The 13,338-nt window shown below is 46.3% G+C and overlaps 1 long non-coding RNA gene across 1 annotated transcript in view; it reads left to right on the top strand.

Annotated features, from left to right (window-relative positions):
• Positions 1-7,006, top strand: part of LOC130541161 (uncharacterized) — a 35,609-nt gene extending 28,603 nt beyond the window's left edge. Inside the window, exons 3-4 of the long non-coding RNA XR_008955208.1 lie at positions 6,408-6,633; positions 6,927-7,006. This is a non-coding gene — a long non-coding RNA (uncharacterized LOC130541161). The remainder of the gene's footprint in view (positions 1-6,407; positions 6,634-6,926) is intronic.
• Positions 7,007-13,338: the final 6,332 nt, after the last annotated feature.

The following is a 13,338-nucleotide window of genomic DNA, read 5'->3' as shown; positions in this document are numbered from 1 at the left end:
TATGGCTCGATCCAGAGGTCAAACTCCTGCTGGTTGCTCTTGGTCTCCATCTTACTCTCAGTTGGTGTTCAGGGCCATGCATGTTGCCTCCACATTTTGGCAAACATGTACTCTGGGCCCTGGGGGCTGAAGTCATCCACAGCTCTAGTGACTGCACACCTCAGCGACCTCTGCTTCCTCTGAGGTGAGCCTGGCAGGAGCACGTCCACAGGCAGTCACCAGGAATGAAGCCACTCAGGACTGTCACAGAGCCACATCAAGTGTCCAAGCCAAAAAGTCAAAGTGTAAAAAGGAAGAGGGAGCCCCCTCCACCCCTGCCTGAGGTGTTTAAACATGGCGAGCATGGATAACTAAATGCCATTCAATCAAACCTTACTTTCTATTCCTTCTCTGTCATCGAGGGGCGCAGCTCTGAGGGTAGAACATTTAGCATCTCATTAACAATGGCCTTGTGCTGCTGAAAATCCGAGTGGGCAGCCAAAGTTTGCAGAGAAGCTTCGTGTGTGCTCCAGCCAATCGAGTGCTTGTTTACGGAGCAGGTGACAGGATTGAGGCTTCACCCGCTGCCTCCACATGTACAGCCATCGTGCAGGGCTCCTGCCGCGTTCAAAGGCATTACGTTATCTCTCAAGGGAAAGTCATAGTTTTAAAATATAAAATTCTCTTTTATGCAGCAAAATTGCTGTCATACATATTTCAATGGAAAATTAAGTGTTGTAATAAAATATAACAAGGATGATAAAGGCATGTAGTATTTTATGCCATCGAATGCCATTATACCATCCCATACAATAAATTGGTACTGCTCTAAGTAACCTTCAAAACAATTTAGTGCTAAGTAAATAACTACACTTAGCTGTAAGTGGCAATACGGTATGAATTATAATTGTCAAATGACATCAATTGATCAGTCATAAGTCAATGACAGCATATAATTTTTCAGCAATACTTTTTCAACTAGGGAGTAGTCTCTATAAAAAGGACTTGTAATTAATTTCTAAGGAGAGTAAATATTCTTTGGAAAGACTGAGATGTGAGAAAATTACACCCTAACATAACTTAAGGAACAAAAGTTTTGCAGGATGCGTGACAACTATTTTATAGTTTAAGAGGATGGCTTAGCTCATTGCAAAAGAAGAAGAGGGAACAAAGAGTTGGGGGAAGAACCAGCCCCTCTGTCCCCTGTCCCCTCTCCTTCTGTCCCCTGTCCTTCTATCTTGTCTGTGTGTCTGTATATCTGTCTCTCTGTGTCTCCGTCCCTCTGTCCACTTTGTCCTTTATTTTCTCCAAACACCTCCTGTCTTCACAGAGCCATCTACACTCTGTGGCCCATATCTGTCCCTCGAAGCTCCACAGAGGGCCCCATCCCATCCCTGCTGCTGGAGGTCTATTTGGGCCTCCAAATAGTCAAAGGCTGCTCATGTCTCCAAGTGGGCTCAGGTTGTGTTTTCAGGGGCACCTGTTTCTTAAGCTGTATCTAAATATGCTGGTTTCCCAAGGATACATCTCTCGGCTCCACTGAAGCCACAATTCTCCTTGGGAGAAATTATATATCAGTAACTTCAGCTTCCTTGCACATAGCAATGAAACATACATTAGCATTCCCTTTATTGTAAATAATTTTCTCAGCTAAGGAAACACACTTTATGCTTATTGGAAATTGTCAACTTCATGGCTCACAGACCCCCAGATTTTAATGTGACATGCATCAAAACAGACACACACTATCATCATCATCATCCTTATATTTAAAAAGATCATTTATGTTTAAATGTGGTTCTTCCCTCCAATTCCAGATCTTAGTTAACCACGCCCCCAGTTTTGGAGTCACCCAGGCGAGAATCCCAGTGACCACCTTTCCATTCTCCTTGTCTCCTGGTCATGAGAGCCCTGGATGCTGCCTGCTTTGCCCTCTCCTGCTCCTGCCAGTGGTGGGTACCCCCTTGTGACTGCAGCAGTGCCCATCTGTGACGCTGCAAGGTGTCTGGGGCAGTGCTGTCCACACTGAGGGTCTCCCTCCATCAGTCCTACACCTTGGCAGCAGTCATTTTGTTCAAATACAAGAGCGACCATCACAGTCCTCGGCGACCTCTCTCATCTCAAGTCAATACCAAACTCCCTAAAATGTCAAAATCTGACCCTCCCTACTGCCCCAGGCCCCTGAGTGTCAGGCACTGCCCCCGACCAGTCTGTAAATGACTAGCCCCTCATTAACCCATGGAGGAAGCACAAGTTCCCGGCAAATCCCCATCACACCCTTGCGTCCAAAAGAGACACGGCAGAGAATTGCCACCCGATGTTCAGTATCTATCATTGGCTACCCTTGAGTCCAGAAGAGACACGGTGGAGAATCACCACTGGATGTTCAGTATGTCATTGGCTGCCAAAATATAATGGAGCTTAGAACTCAGGCTGCAGGCTCTGTATTTCATTCTTTTTTTTTTAAATTTTATTATGATTATACTTTAAGTTTTAGGGTACATGTGCACGACGTGCAGGTTTGTTACATATGTATACATGTGCCATGCTGGTATGCTGCACCCATTAACTCGTCATTTAGCATTAGGTATATCTCCTAATGCTATCCCTCCCCGCTCCCCCAACCCCACAACAGGCCCCGGTGTGTGATGTTCCCCTTCCTGTGTCCATGTGTTCTCGTCGTTCATTCTTTGTTCCAGATTCATATTCATAACACAGTTTCTTGAAGCTTATTCATTATTCTTCTCTATGTTATGATTCCAATAATAGTGACTACCTGCAAATTTCTGTTAAATTATAGGCTTGTTAAGATGTAATTCACAGACCACGATCGTCATCACTTTCAACTATACACTTCAACATTTTTAGTGTATTCATAGAGATGTCCAACCATCACTGCTATATAATTTTACAACATTTAAATCATCCTAAAATGAACCTTGGACTCAATAGCAGTCATTCCCCTTCCTCCCTCTCCCCCAAGCCCTGGCGACCACAAATCTACTTTCTGCCTCTGTGGATTTGCTGATTATAGACATTTCATGCAAATGGAATCTTAACATTTCATGTAAATAGAATCTTTGGTTTATTTCATTTAAAGCGATGTTTTGATGGTGCAACTATTTTACAACATTTTTTCATTTCTTTTTATTGCTGATAATAATCTGTTGTATGAATATACCACATTTTGGTTCTCCATTTATCAGTTGTTGAACATTTGATGTGTTTCCTTTTTTTGGTATTATGATCAATACCAAATGTTGCTATGAACATTTGTGTACCAGCTTTTGTGTGTGAATATTACCACAGTTCTCCTGAGTATACATTCAGGAATGAAATAGCTGAATTATATGGTAACTCTGTTGCAGTTTTGAGGATCTGCCAAACTGTTTTCCAAAGTGGCTGCATTTTCCATTTCCATTAGCAATGATTGAAGCTTCTGATATTTTCACCTCTCTCTCTCTCTCTCTCTCTCTCTCGTGTCAATGTAGTTGTTGTGAAGTGATGTTTTATTGTGGTTTAATTTGCATTTTCCTAATTAATAATTTTGAGCATTTTCAAAGGCTTATGGGTCATCTGTATATCTTTTTAGGAGAACTATCTAGTTTTTGTTCATTTAATTTGCTTGTATTTCTTTTTATCACTGGTTATTAGCATTCTTTATATATTTTTATACCAATGCTTTATCAGATTTGTGATTTGCAAATATTTTCTCCCATTCTGTGTGTTGTCTTTACACATACTTGAGGGTGTCTTTTGAAACTGCAAAATAATCTTTAAATTTATTTTGAATATTTACATAATTGTGATAAAGTCCAAATTATCTGATGTGTCTTTTGTTGCTTGTGCTTTTGGTGTCAGTTCTAATAAATCATTGCCAAATCCAAGGTCACATAGAATGTACTCCTATGTTTTCTGCTAAAAGTTTTATAGTTTTAACCTTACTTTTAGACCTATGATTCATTTTGAATTAAAATTGTATATGGTGTGAAGTAGAAATCAAATTACATTCTTTTGCAGGTGGATATCCAGTTGTCCTAGTACCATTTGTTGTAAAGACCATTCTTTCCTCCTTGAATTCCATTGGCACACTTGTCAAAAATCAATTGGCCATAAATATAAGGGCTTATTTCTAGACTTTCAGTTCAATTTCATTGATGTATGTATCTATCTTTATGCCTCTGTCATACTGTTTTTACTACTGTAGCTTGGCCGTGCCACTTTGAAATCATGAAGCACGAATCCAACAACTTTGTTTAAAATTTTCTTTAAGATTGTTTTTGGTGTTTGTAGCTCCTTATATTTCCATATGAATTTTAGGATTAACTAGTCAATTTCTAGAAGTAAAGCAGCTGAGTTGAAATTTTTGAAAGGGATTTTGTTGAATCTGCAGATCAATCTGACCTTAACAGTGTTAAGTTTTCCAATCCATAAGCATAAAATATCATTCTATGTATCTAATTTTTTAAACAGTGTTTTGTAGTTTACAGTAACAAGTCATAACTTTTTTGTTATATTTCTTCCTATTTGATTCATCGATGCTATTGTAAATGAAATTGTTTTAATTTGATTTTTGAATTTTTTATTGCCATCATATAGGTCTACAATTGATTTTTGTATATTGTTCATGTACCCAGCAACATTTCTGAAGTCATTTATTCATTAAAATTGTGTGTGTGTGTTTCTAGAGATTTCCATATACAAGTTCATGTCATCCATAATAGAGTTTGACTTCTTTTTTTTTTTTAATTATACTTTAAGTTTTAGGGTACATGTGCACAATGTGCAGGCTTGTTACATATGTATACATGTGCCATGTTGGTGTGCTGCACCCATTAACTCGTCGTTTAGCATTAGGTATATCTCCTAATGCTATAAAGACACATGCACACGTATGTTTATTGTGGCACTATTCACAATAGCAAAGACTTGGAACCAACCCAAACATCCAACAATGATAGACTGGATTAAGAAAATGCGGCACATATACACCATGGAATACTATGCAGCCATAAAAAATGATGAGTTCATGTCCTTTGCAGGGACATGGATGCAGCTGGAAACCATCATTCTCAGCAAACTATCGCAGGAGTTTGACTTCTTTCTTCCAATCCGGATGACTTGCATTTCATTGCCTTGCCTGATTGCCTCACAGGAACATCGATGACAATGTTCAATAGAAGTTGAGAGTGTGAACGTCCTTGTACTGTTCCTGATCTTAAGAGGAAAGCATTTGGTCTTTCAAATTTAAGTGTGCTGTGGGCTTTTCTTAGAAGGATTTTATCAGATTGAGGAAGTTTCCTTCTATGTTTAGCTCATTCATCTTTTATCCTTAAAAAGATGTTGGATTTTGTCAAATGAATTTTTTGCATCTTTTGAGATTATTATGGTTTTTAAAATTCTTTTAATACAGTGTATTGCTTTCATTTGTTTCCTTATGTTAAATCAACTGTGCATTCCTGAAGTTAATCCCAGTCATTCATGGTGTATAATTCCTTCTTATATATTGCTGGATTCAATTTGCTAATATTTTTGCCAATATTTGTATCTCTGTTCATAAGGGATATCGATTATTATCTTGTGAGTTCTCTGTGCAGTTTTGGTACCAGGGTAATCCTGGGACTATGGAATGAATGAGTTGAGAATATTCTCTCTTCTTCTGTTTTGGTTTTGGCCTTTTGACCTGTTTTGAGTGACTGGTATTAATTCTTCTTTAAATATTTAGTAGAATTCATGCATGAAGCTATCTGGGGCTGGCCTTTTCTTTGTGGAAAGTTTATTGATTACTAATCCAATCTCTTTGCTGTTATTGCTCTATTTAGATTTTCTATTTCTTTTGGAGATTTTCCAGAAATTTGTCAACTTCTTTTAGTTTATCTAATTTTTAGCATACAATTATTTATTATATTTGCTTATAATCCTTCTCATTTCCTAAGGTCAGTAGTAATGCCCTTTATTTCATTGCTGATTTTAGTAATTTTAATCTTTATTATTCCTCGGTCAGCCTATCTAAAGGTTTGTTAAATTTGCTGAGGTTTTCAAAAACTAACTTTTGGTTTCAAGAATTGTTGCTACTGTTGTTTAATTCTCTATTTAATTTACCCCCCATCGTATCTTTATTTCCTTCCTTGTGTCTGCTGCACATGAGTTGTGTTTATTCTTCTCATTTCTTAAGATTGAAGATTACGTTATTGACTTGAAATATTTCTTTTTAAATACAGGCATTTTTACCTTTAAATTTTCTCCTAAGTACTATTTCCCATAAATTTTAGTATCTTGTGTTTGCCTTTTAATTAGTATTCAGTTATTTTATAATTTTATTAAATTGTGTTCTTGAATTCTTTGGTTATTTGCATTGTTTCACCTGTTTTTGAATTTCCCAAGTTCCTTCCTGGTATTGATTCCTCCTATCATTCCGTTTTGTTCAGGGAGCATAACTTTCGCATCTCAGTCCTTCTCCATTTCCTGAGGCTTCTTCAGGCTCTGGTATGTGGTCCACCCTGGAGAATGTCTCGCTCTCCTCTCGAGAGGAACGTGGCTGCGGCTGTGCGTGGACCGTTTGGCAGAGGCTCATATGCTGGATACACTGGTTGGTTCACGGGGTTCATTCCTGTCTGTTGATCTTCTACCTAGTGGCTCCATCACTCATTCAAGGTGGAACCAGTGAAGTCACCAACGTTCACTGTCAGATTGTCTATTTCTCCCTTTAATTCTGTCGTTTTTTACGTTGTGTATTTTGGGGCTCTGGTGTTAGGTGATGTGTGTCCATATATTTCTCCCTTTAATTCTGTCCGTTTTTACTTTGCATACTTTGGGCTCTGGTGTTGGGTGATATGTGTCCATATTTGTTATGTCTTGGGAGAGATTGACTTTTTGTTTTTATAAAATGTCCTTTTGGTGTCTCAAACAACGACTTTTGGCTTAAAGTCTATTTTGTCTGCATTCAGCCACCCGATGTCCCTTTTGATTATTGTTTACACGGTTCGTCTTTTTCCACCTTTCCCCGTTGGACTCTGACGCGTCTCTGCTGTGGGAAGCCCATCGCGGCCCCCGCCTCTCTCTCTGCTGTGGGAAGCCCATCGCCGCCCTGGCGTCTCTCTCTGCTGTGGGAAGCCCATCGCCGCCCCGGCGTCTCTCTCTGCTGTGGGAAGCCCATCGCCGCCCCGGCTTCTCTCTCTGCTGTGGGAAGCCCGTCGCCGCCCCGGCGTCTCTCTCTGCTGTGGGAAGCCCATCGCGGCCCCGGCGTCTCTGCTGTGGGAAGCCCATCGCCGCCCCGGCGTCTCTGCTGTGGGAAGCCCATCGCGGCCCCGGCGTCTGTCTCTGCTGTGGGAAGCCCATCGCGGCTCTGGCGTCTCTCTCTGCTGTGGGAAGCCCATCGCCGCCCTGGCGTCTCTCTCTGCTGTGGGAAGCCCGTCGCCGCCCTGGCGTCTCTCTCTGCTGTGGGAAGCCCATCGCCGCCCCGGCTTCTCTCTCTGCTGTGGGAAGCCCGTCGCCGCCCCGGCGTCTCTCTCTGCTGTGGGAAGCCCATCGCGGCCCCGGCGTCTCTGCTGTGGGAAGCCCATCGCCGCCCCGGCGTCTCTGCTGTGGGAAGCCCATCGCGGCCCCGGCGTCTGTCTCTGCTGTGGGAAGCCCATCGCGGCTCTGGCGTCTCTCTCTGCTGTGGGAAGCCCATCGCCGCCCCGGCGTCTCTCTCTGCTGTGGGAAGCCCGTCGCCGCCCCGGCGTCTCTCTCTGCTGTGGGAAGCCCGTCGCCGCCCCGGCGTCTCTCTCTGCTGTGGGAAGCCCGTCGCCGCCCCGGCGTCTCTCTCTGCTGTGGGAAGCCCGTCGCGGCCCCGGCTTCTCTCTCTGCTGTGGGAAGCCCGTCGCCGCCCCGGCTTCTCTCTCTGCTGTGGGAAGCCCGTCGCCGCCCCGGCTTCTCTCTCTGCTGTGGGAAGCCCGTCGCCGCCCCGGCTTCTCTCTCTGCTGTGGGAAGCCCGTCGCCGCCCTGGCGTCTCTGCTGTGGGAAGCCCGTCGCCGCCCCGGCGTCTCTCTCTGCTGTGGGAAGCCCGTCGCCGCCCCGGCGTCTCTCTCTGCTGTGGGAAGCCCGTCGCCGCCCCGGCGTCTCTCTCTGCTGTGGGAAGCCCGTCGCCGCCCCGGCGTCTCTCTCTGCTGTGGGAAGCCCGTCGCGGCCCCGGCGTCTCTCTCTGCTGTGGGAAGCCCGTCGCGGCCCCGGCGTCTCTCTCTGCTGTGGGAAGCCCGTCGCGGCCCCGGCGTCTCTCTCTGCTGTGGGAAGCCCATCTCTGGGCTGCGCTGCTTCCTGTTCTGCCGCCCTTTGCTTTCTGGCCGCGATTCCACTGAATGTGATCACTGAAAAGGTGGGATTTGCGTCCACTGTTTTACCAGTTGTTTTCTTTATGGCTTGTATCTGTTTTGTTTCTTTACTCTTCTTTTACTGCCTACTTTTATGTTAAATAGATATTTCATTTATACAATTTTAATTATTTTGATGTTCCTTTTACTCCTTTTTAATTTACTTGCTCAGTGGTTGTTCTGGAGAATGTAATTAAAATCTTATCTTAAAGCAAACTACTGCAAATTAATACCAAATTAATCTCCATAGTATGCAATAATGCGGTTATTAAACAAAATTGGTTAACAACTTTGGACCAGCCTTTGAATAGTGTCCTGGTCTAGGCCCAGCAGAACCGACCAAGCCAGAATGGAGTCCCCCGTGCTAAGGCCCACATCACCAAACTGACGGTGGAAATGGGCAGTTTTCAAAAAATCTCAGGCCATTGAAATCAACCTGAGTCCACCTAACACAGAAGCCCTCTATTTTTTAACCCTTGAAGGAAAGTAGCCTGGAAACGACCCACCTGCCTTCTGTGTTTCATTCCTGCTCTCCAGAGGCTCTTCTATCTGCAGAGCCTCAGTTCACGGGACACCCCCGCTCAGCTCACGGGACACCCCCGCTCAGTTCACGGGACACCCCCGCTCAGTTCATGGGACACCATCGCTCAGTTCATGGGACACCCCCACTCAGTTCACGGGACACCATCGCTCAGTTCATGGGACACCCCCACTCAGTTCACGGGACACCATCGCTCAGTTCACGGGACACCCCCACTCAGTTCACAGGACACCCCACCCAGTTCACAGGACAACCCCGCTGAGTTCGCAGGACACCCCCACTCAGTTCACGAAACACCATTGCTCAGTTAACAGGACACCATCGCTCAGTTCGTGGGACACCCCTGCTCAGTTCATGGGACACCATCGCTCAGTTCACTGCACCCATCCTGCTTCCAAGGCCAGGTGTTCCCAAGTCTAGAATCACAAATAGAAGCCAATTCAGTCTTTAAACTAGATTTGTTGTAATTTTGCCTCTGACACCGTAACAGCCTGGGGACTTGTCCACAAGGCTGGACTGAGGGCCCCTGTGTGGTCTGTGTGGAGGTGACGCTGGGTGTGGAGAGTTCAGATGACTGTCTACCTGATTTTGCATATTCAAGGGGTGCAAAAAAGGTTGCAGCTATTTTTGACACCAAGCCAGTTCTGTGTTAGCGACCCCTTGACATGGAGTGTGTGTCAGGAAAGAAGATCCCAAGGGAAGCCCAGCTCCTGTTAGGGATGAACTCAGGTTTCCACAGCTGGGCTTGGGGGGCCACAGGTGACCCCGCACCCCCCAGTGCTGCATCCTGCAGGAAGGTCCAGGCTCACTGCATCCCCACGCCGCTTCGCTGATGGCTAAGGAGGCTCAGAGTGAAGCCTCAGCCAGATGTCTATGGAGGCCCCTCCCCAACTTCTGGCGGCTCTGAGGGGCCCCTGCTTCTAGGAGGAACAAGGTTGCCAGATGAGGGAGACCTTGGCGAGTGTGTCTGATGAGCACATTCATTTGGCCAGGCTGCCTTCTCCTTTCCAGATGTTCATTTCAGATTCCCCAGAATTGCACATTTATCAGCCCTTGCCTTGTGAAGGACGTCTGTAATTGTTACAGCGTGATATGAAAATGCATTCTGGGATGTGCAAGCTGAGAACAAACGTGGGCAGCTCTGAACCGGCGTGCCCACCCCAGTTCCCTGTGTGCCCACTCCAGTTCCCCGTGTACTCACCCCAGTTTCCTACGGGCCCACTCCAGTTCCCTGTGTGCCCGCCCCAGTTCTGCTAGCAGAGGCTCTCTGTCTTAAAGTCCCACAGAATAGCATCAAATTACTGGATATAGAAACCGCTTCAAAGCAATGGTTCCCACAAAATCAGATCTTCTTGTATTAAGCAATGTTTTATATAAGATGTGTGTGCCTTTTAGAAACAGTTTTTCTTCCTTGATGAATGTTGTTCTTTAAAATTAATGATGAGTAAGGAAATTTGCATAAAATCACTCCATCAGGAGGCAAGCTGAGTGTTTCGATGATATTTATGGGAAAGGAAAGCCAAGGAACCAGGTGGAATTTGATCAGAGGCGGCACTGGGGTTGGGAGGGCATTGCCGACCAAAATGCCCCATGTCAGGGTGTGAAAGGAGCCAGAGCCATAAATTTGGGAAAGGTGATGAATATCTTAAATTTGTGTGAGCACCTTGGGTTTCTCAGATGTCAGTATAAGGGAGGGAGGAGACCTCTTTTAGGGGAGCTTTAAGGAAGTCTGATTAAACAGTGTCCTGAGAAGCTCCGTGGGAGGGCAAAACCGATTATGCTATGATAGATTGCCTTCATCCAAAGCAATAAAACCTACACAAGTGTCAGCAAAGTGTGTCTAATTTGGCAAATGAAATTGTGACTATAGAAGGTATGTTTCTAAATGTGAAGTATGTCAATTCAAGCACTGCTGTATTCACTGTGTTCTCTTCTCTGATGTGGAGCTGCATTTAGTTCATGGGTAACAGCCACACCTGCTCCATCCTTAGGTAACAGCCACTACCTGCTCCATCCTTAGGTAACAGCCGCACCTGCTCCATCCTTAGGTAACAGCCACTACCTGCTCCATCCTTAGGTAACAGCCGCACCTGCTCCATCCTTAGGTAACAGCCGCACCTGCTCCATCCTTAGGTGACAGCCGCACCTGCTCCGTCCTTAGGTGACAGCCGCACCTGCTCCGTCCTTAGGTGACAGCCGCACCTGCTCCATCCTTAGGTGACAGCCGTACCTGCTCCGTCCTTAGGTGACAGCCGCACCTGCACCGTCCTTAGGTGACAGCCGCACCTGCTCCGTCCTTAGGTGACAGCCGCACCTGCTCCATCCTGGGTTTCTTTGTCCATGGCTCCTCATTTGGTTTTCTGTTATTTTTCTCCTTTTCTATTTCTGTTGCTCTGTTGCCTACCAGGATGTTTGAACTTCCATCAGGGCTGCATTTTGGGGCCTTCCTTGCCTTCCTATCAAGTGGCTCCATGTTCCAAACACCACATCGGAGATTTCAGTTCTCTCACAAAAAAATTAGCATTTACTTTTTATGGGGCACACAGTGATGGCTTCTTGGCTACTTTCTTAATATAAATGTGTGTATTTCTAACTTTATGATCAAAAGCCCATCAATCATCTCTCAGGCCAGAACTGGAATTGGAAACACCACTGAGTCTGCGGCAGCGAACCCAGGTTTCCACAGCGGCTGAGCAGCCACAACTGGCCCTCACCAGAGGGAGTTTGTATTAGTCCATTTTCATGCCGCTGAGAAAGACACACCCGAGACTGGGCAATTTACAAAAGAAAGAGGCTTATTGGACTTACAGTTCCACTTGACTGGGGAGGCTTCACAATCCTGGCAGAAGGTGAAAGACACGTCTCACATGGTAGCAGGCAAGAGAAGAGAGCTTGTGCAGGAAAACTCCTCCTTAGAAAGCCAGGAGATCTCATGAGACCATCATGAGAACAGTACAGGAAAGACCTGCCCGCATGATTCAATCACCTCCCACCAGGTCCCTCCCACAACACATGGGAAATGTGGGAGCTACAGTTCAAGATAAGACTTGGGTGGTGAAACAGACAAACCATATCAGGGTTTAAATGGGACCCGGGTTTCTGCAGCAGCAGGTGTGGCAACAGCAGCTAGGGCCTGGAATGACCCAGGAATGCAGCATGGTGGGGGCCAGGGGACCTCAGGGGTGGGGTTCCTGATGTGGCCATTCTCTTAATCCCCAAATCACTCCTGGAGCTCAGCCGAGAACCCACCCTCTCATATTGTGGGTTCTCAGCCCCTTGTGTGACTCTCTGCCTAGGTACCTGGAGGGGTCACTGCCCCGGTTGCCCCACCGGACAGGATGCTGTCTCCTCCAAGGTAACCCATTGTTCCAGGTGGGTTTCTTTGTCCTTTCCCTTCATCCCCATTCTCTGTGTCCCTTGCTGTCACCGCTCTGGCCCTGTAGAAGGTTCTGATGTGATTTAGGGGTGTCTCTACCTGGGAGGGCGGACACGTGCATGTGTGCACATCTGTTATTCTCGTTTATGTTAATCACACTCTTAGGTGCCATTTCGTTTACCTTTATTTTTAAATTTTGTAGGTGTTGCTTTTTTCATCCTTCATTTCTTAGTGTCGAGTGGATGCTTCTTTGGTGACCCCAAAACTCTCTCTGTGCACACCCTGGTGACGGATGCAGGTGGGCCTCAGGACCCCGTCTCCACCCACAGGGTGTGGATGACCACCCCAATGCACAGTCTCTTATGAGAACAAGTAATTGGAGTGACAAAAATTGTATCAGACGGTTTTAAACAAGCAAGAAAGGCTTTATTCAAGACCATGCGGTAAGGGAGAGCACCCAGCTCCTCTGCAGCACATGGCAGGAGGGCTGAGGAGCCTGAGGGGCCACCGAGCAGGTGGGAGAGCCCTGGAGGCCTCAGCAGGGGGCCAGCCCCCTAACCCTCGTCAGAGGCCCCCTAACCCTCCACAGGGCTTGGGGGGCTGGGCCATTTCTTTCTCGATGCCTCATTTTCCAAGGCAGCTCCCAGGCCTGAAGAAGCACATTTCCTGGGCTGTGGAACTGGCCAGTGGCTGGAAGAAGATTTACACCTGGAAGAGGCAGAGAGAGTTTACAATTTTATGTTTTCCAAAGGCAGTCCTCTGGAGAGGGGAGGTTGACACCCGAGTCAGGAAGAAATCTGTCTGGAGTGAGCGAAGCCTGGGGGAGGGAAGGCCGCCTCGGCCGGGGTGTGGCCGGCAGCCAAGCTGTTGGCGCAGAGGTGTCCTGACCATGGTGCTCCAGGATCGCTGCTCTGGGCCCACCGGCAGGGTCCAGGGTTCCTGTGTCACCAGCCAGGGTCCCGACAGCTGGCTGAAGCCCTCACTTTCCTCCACATGCCTGGCTTGGCTGGGAGGCCCCTGTTTGAGCCCCTCATCCATGCTGTCCTCACCGAGCAGCGGACTCTCAGTGGCTGTGCCTAGGAGTGTGCACTGCC

Source organism: Pan paniscus, chromosome X (assembly GCF_029289425.2).
Source record: "Pan paniscus chromosome X, NHGRI_mPanPan1-v2.0_pri, whole genome shotgun sequence".
Lineage (NCBI taxonomy): Eukaryota > Metazoa > Chordata > Mammalia > Primates > Hominidae > Pan > Pan paniscus.
This window is presented reverse-complemented; position numbering and strand designations above follow the sequence as displayed.